Source organism: Zea mays, chromosome 8, assembly GCF_902167145.1.
Source record: "Zea mays cultivar B73 chromosome 8, Zm-B73-REFERENCE-NAM-5.0, whole genome shotgun sequence".
Lineage (NCBI taxonomy): Eukaryota > Viridiplantae > Streptophyta > Magnoliopsida > Poales > Poaceae > Zea > Zea mays.
The window spans coordinates 100,331,501-100,337,998 of NC_050103.1; positions in this window are offsets into that span (position 1 = coordinate 100,331,501).

A 6,498-nucleotide genomic window follows, 5' to 3' on the forward strand; every position below is an offset into this window, starting at 1 on the left:
TAAAGCAAGAAGTGGCTCGCCTTGGCAAGGCTTTGTATGACAAGAAAGGCAAAGCCAAACAAATCCAACCTCCACAGGATAACACCACTGCGGGAGTGAACAAGCCTATGGAGGGAGAAACTGTGATTTGTAGGCTATGCCACAAGGAAGGCCACAAGTCTTTCCAATGCAAGGCGATGACCGGGGATAAACAAAGGCAAAAGCTCAAGCAAAATCTCCAACACCTACATCAAAAATATGAACAAAAAGGATGCTACACCATATTTGATCAAGAAGAAAAAGAACGGAAAGGTGATAGCAGTCAAGGCCAACAAGCAAGCCAACAAAGGAAAAGGGGCCAAACGCATCTGGGTGCCAAAAGAGATAATTTCAACCATGAAAAGCACCAAGAAGGTTTGGATCCCGAAAGGGAAGTGAGTGGACCAAAGGTCAACGGGAAATTTGGAGACTTGGCAAATTCGGGATGTATATCATGGGATACATCATATTGGATCAAGTTTATTGCCAAGTGGGTTAGTGAAAATTTTGGACCCAAATTTCCCACCCATGACTAAGGTAACTAGATTTTTTGTATCTCTTGTTTTTAGATATGCGTATCTATTTATCTTGTATCTAGTTTACCTTTCTTGCCTAGTATTACATTTGTTATTTACTTTTGAATCATGCATACTAGGTAAATCACATGGTAGGATTGCTTGCTTTAAAATTCATATACTTAAGCAAACCTACATGGCTTAGAATGTTTACTTAAGCACGACACATAGCTTCTATATCACTCCATAGTAAATGATGCATAAATTGAAAATTTTGATTTCTACAAGTTGTATCATTTAACTTATATGTGCCAAAATTAGGATTATAGATAATTTGCCCTTCTTGATATCAAATCAAAGTGCATGTCTCCTACAAGTATTCAAAACTTGCATGCACACCTTTAGGGGGAGGTTACTCTATAATCTAACACTTTGAGACTAACACCTTTTCAAGTCTATTTCATGTGATAGTCTCATTGTAAGGAAAATGAGGTCCCCGGAGAAAGACAACAATCTTCCACTGCAAAATCTCCAAGAACTCTCATGTCTCTCAAGCTCACCATTGACTTTCAATTGGTATCTTTTGAGACTACTTTCAGTATCATTTACATGTCTTCTCCAAAATTTGATTAGACTATATTTCATATCATATGCTTCCATGTTGCTAAAAATGCATAAGTAGTTAACTCATATTCTGTTACCTGCATAAGGGAAGTTAGTCTTTTCAAATCATGTCTTGCACCTCTAATTTTCACATGCTTTTTCCTAAGTAGAGGATCTCTGTCAGGGGGAGTATTTCTTCATCTCTAAAAAGGGGGAGAAATTTCTTTCCAAAGAGAACACTCATTTAGGGGGAGTTCCTTTCAACTGGTATCATTCATATGGTTTATTTTAATATCCTTCTAGTGATATCATTTGATACAATTCTTGTTGGGGGCAAGCTTTTATTTACTTCCTACATGCTTTTAATGTCTTCCTTTTCGGTGGTTGATGCCAAAGGGGGAGAAGTTTAGGGACCAAAGCAATGAAAACTATATCAAACACCAAACACCACCAATTTAAAATTTTATATCTACAAATGGTTTTTCCAGTGGTTTTGGTTATTTGGTCCAAAAATAGGAAGTAAGTGAATTATGGAGTTAGGGGGAGGCTTAAGTCCATAATATCACATTGTGGGGACAATCATGCATCTTAGCAAGTAGATTGCATATTTTAATTCAATACTTGTATTATTTGCTTGCTTTGGTTGTGTTGTCATCAATCACCAAAAAGGGGGAGATTGTAAGGAAAATGGACCCCGGGCCATTTGGCTAATTGAGTTTTGGTGTTTGATGATTAACACAACCTGTGGACTAATATGTTTGCCAGTGTTTATAATTATAGTTCACAGGATGCAAAGAGAATTGGACCAAGGCAATGAGGATGCAACACGTCAAAAGAAGACATAAAAAGATGCATAGGAGTCCAATACTCAAGAACAAAAGAAGCCCGAAGAAATCAGCGAAGAAATCCAAGATGAGGGTTGTCAGCCAGCGCCTGGTGGTGCACCGGACATTGATGTCCGGTGTGGCACCGGACAGTCTGCGCAGAGAGGCCACAGACAGGCGCTCTCTGGCTGTAGCACCGGTCTGTCCGGTGGGTCGGCACCGGACTGTCCGGTGTGCACGGGGCAGACGACAACGGTCGGATCCAACGGTCGACTACTACAGGCGCCAACGGTCGGCTGACGTGGCGTGCACCGGACACTGCACAGTAGATGTCCGGTGGTGCACCGGACTGTCCGGTGCACCCGACGACAGAAAGCTGCTGCTTTCTGTCCAACGGCTAGTTTGGGGTGTGGAGGCTATAAATACCACCCCAACCGACCATTCTCAACTGTGAGAGCCCAAGCAACATACCAAGACACATAGTGCATATTTCCAAGTGCTCAAACACCCAAGTGCTTAATAGAATCACTCGGTGATTAGCGTAGGTGCTTTGCGAAGTGCTTAGGTTAGTTAGACCGCTTTAGCGCCAACTTTTTTGCAAATTGGCCCTTTTCGGGTTTTTTCCCCACATTTATGCCCCTGGCAGTTTCATTTTAAAAAATGGACCCTTAGCTCGGCGCCGTCATCATTGGCGCCGAGCTTCTGTGTGCCGGCGCCAATATTATTGGCGCTTATACGTCAGACGTCGGTGTGACCTGGATCTACGTGGCACGTACCTCGGCGCCATAGATCTTGGCACCGAGGTACGTGCCACGCCTTAACCCTAAACCCCCCGGTCAACGAGGCCTACCTCGGCGCCAAGATCTATGGCGCCGAGGTACGTGCCTATAAATAGTACCCTACGTCTGGCTTGTTGCTGTGCTCATTCCAATTCTTCTAAACTAGAGATATCGTCTGATTTATAGGATGTCTAGGCGTGGTAAATATGCTAAATCAAGGTAAGCTTTGGATCCGCCTCTTATTTTGTGAGTCTATTATATTTCTGATTGTTATAGAGTTTATGGAAATTTAGGAAGGGTCCTTTGACCGGAACTGCCTTCGACCCGCTGCCTTTGCCAAGTGGTGTTCCAGTGCCTATGTGTTTTTGTGGTGATCCTTGTAAGGTCGATAAGTCTGAAGATCATGACACTTATCGACAGAGATATTGGATGTGTGCTAACTTTGCATTTGAGCCAACTATTGTTCAACGTCGGATGAATTTAATGGTGAGAATAGTCTTGTAATATGTTTACAATTTGTAATTGTTTTTTTGCGTAATAATAATTGCATATTTTGTAGACTCCTCCACCGCTATGTGATTTTGAGCAGTGGATTGACACAGAAATATCAAAGAAAGACAAGAAGTGGTTGGAGAATCTTCAAAAGTGGGATGCAGAGGACAAAGAGAGGATGGAAAAAAGACGAGAGGAGCTTGCTGCCGAGCAACAACGTGAAGACGAAGAGAAAATGAGGCGTGTTGCTGAATGTAGGGAAGATAAGGAGAAGAAGCTTGAGCGTGCACGTCGTGCAAAGGAAGCAATGGAGGAGAACCCTGATGCATTTCGCAAAGGCAAATGGCCCCGTTGTACTCAGTAGTATTGGTGTTTTATTTGAAGTTATGTAATAATGAACTTATTATTCGGTATTATGTATTGTCGAACAATGATATTTCATAATGAATTACCTTCAAATTGATGAAAAATTACATAAATACATAATTGATGAAAACTAGATTTAAAGCAATTCTTGAAGGCGACTTGAAGCAATTGAAATAGATAATCAACACGCTGAAAGCAATTGATACATAAGAGTTTTCTAGTAGTGCTCCCACATTCCAAATTGAGTTGACCCTTCCCCATAGTATCCTCCCATTGTTGGTGTCTGCTGTGGGTGCGGTGGAGACGACGGAGGACCAACATTCTTGTTGTGACAAGGGCAGCAACAATATGGATCTGGGCATACTTGCACCTGTGCAGCACCACCATTGTTTTTGTCTCTTTCTTCCTCATCATTTCTGTTGCTTACTTCTCTCTCTAGATCAAATATCCTATTCTGTAGGTAGGATATGTATTCCGCATGAGGAAAAATCGGACGAGGATCTACCCATCTAGTGAACCCACAATTCTCCTTGACCAATGAATGCTGCATAAATGTTTATAGTTAGTGTCACTGAACAACAAAAGTATTTAGAACAAAGGACTAGAAATTAATTTGTACATATGCATAAGGACATCTGAAGAAACGCCGGCCTCCATCAATTCCACCCTCAACGAACATCTGCACCAAGCAATCCTCGCCATGCATGCACTTCGGCCAATCTTCTCTCCTATTATCGTAGGACCTAAGTCTAACCTCTTTGTTGAAATCTTTTTTACTTTGAACTGGAAAGTTAAAAACCGCCTCTTCAAAAAAATCTGGACCAAGAGGGCCATCAAAACACATTGGAGTTAACTTCCCTCCATCCTTTCGTCTCTCATTTACCGCACCCTTGCCCCTAGAAGACCCTGAAGCCATTGTATTGCACAATGAAGCAAATGTACAAAGGATCGTGTATATATAGGCTAAAGGATAGATAGTGTAATAGATTATAAACATCAGATATGTACAAAAACTCTAAAAAGGATATGTTCTTGTTCTGAAAAGGCTACATGTCCTACGCTAATGTAGGATATAGTTGATTCTAAAAAGGCTATGTATACAATCCTGAAAAGGCTATATATACAATCCTGAAAAGGTTATTTTTACACTCTGAAAAGGCTATATAAACACTCCTGAAAAGGCTACGAAATGGATCTGAAAAGTCTAGATGCTAGTCCAAAAATTAATGCTTCTGAAAAGGCTATGTAATAGTTATGTAAAGGCTACATGACTTAACCAACAATTTCACAAAATTTCGGCAGAGTTTTCTCTGTTTTTTGTCAATCCAACATATACACATAGATAAGCATAACATACAAGTGCATACAATTGTAAACAATTCCAAGCAAGCTCATAAAAGTCTAAACAAGTTAGTTCCTTGAAGGCAGTTAGGTCCTTGAAGACCCTACCCTTTTCAATCATCATGCTAGGACCGGCCTCAGGAGCGTCAAGCAGCTCATCATCCCTGCCCTCTGCATTTGCCTGATGAGAAAGACTAAGATCGCTGAACTCATGCACTCTAGGATCCCGACCGTCTGGAAAAACACGTTGCAACATCTCAATGTCACTCTCTGTGAGTTCACCAACCGGGCGATCATCATCTGAATCGGCAGCCATAGCAAAGGCATATGGCTCCTCTTCATTCCTAAACTTAGGACTGTTGGAGGCAATAAAACCATCACCGAAGCAGCCACGTGCCTCAGTCTGAGGATCAACCATAAGAGTAGGAGTCTCTCCTGCAACATGTACAAGATGATCAGTCCCACGTCAAATGGAATGAGCAAAGTGCTCATGGTCCAAAATGAAGATGTAATGACAATAAGACTTACTGCAATTGGTTTGTGCCAAAGGGATACACGCAGCTAAATCTGTCTGCAGACCATCTCCTGGCTGACTTAATGGGATCAAATTGGGGCCAGATTGAGCATCAGGAACAGTTGGCACGTCATCGATAGCACGATCAAAGTCTTTAGGGGGACGGTCTACTACAACCGGACGCACCACAACCTCCATGAGTTGCAAATGGGTCTTCATAGCTGAAGTAATATAATTATCCCAATCCAGTTGACAATCAATTGGGATGACTCGTCTTATGACATTTGGTGGATGACCGATATTAAGCACTCCGTCAACCGCAATGTCATCAGCTTCATGGTAACCTAGCTTTTGTTTAGCCTTTGTAAACACATCTCTCAAGGAGGCTCTACCATCGAATAGTACCGGCACGTGTCGCATGTCAATGAACTTGGCATTTCCATACGGATCTTGTTCCACATTGCCTCCATGATACAAGCTCAAAAAATTGTCCATCTATTTGAAACACCAATTAAACATTCAATATAAACTGTGGATGGTTATTACCTAACCACAAACCACTAATTACTAGCTACATAACTATAAATATAACCACAACCCACTAATATACTAACCACCTTATAAATTACTCCTATATAATAATTGAAAATTTTGACAGCACCTCCCCGACATGGGGAGGATAAAAAACATGCACATTTGACTCACTTTCATAATATTCAATCAAATTAGCATTTATCACACTAACTCATATTCATCACATTCAAAAAACAACAAATTATAGCAAAACAATCTAACATATTTAACATAAATGCTAACACAATAACAAAATTAATCAAAAATTTACCTAGACGGTCAGGGTCGAGGTTGGACAACGACGACGCGGGCGTGGAGCGGGCGCTGGGGCGGGGTCGGCCGGAGGCGGGGTCGGCCGGTGGCTGGTCGCGGGCGCCGTCACGGGGAAGGCCGGTGGCTAGCGCTGGGAGGCGGTGGGGCGCGGTCGGCCGGCGGGGAGCGGGCGTGGCCGGGGAGCGGTCGGCCGGCGGGGA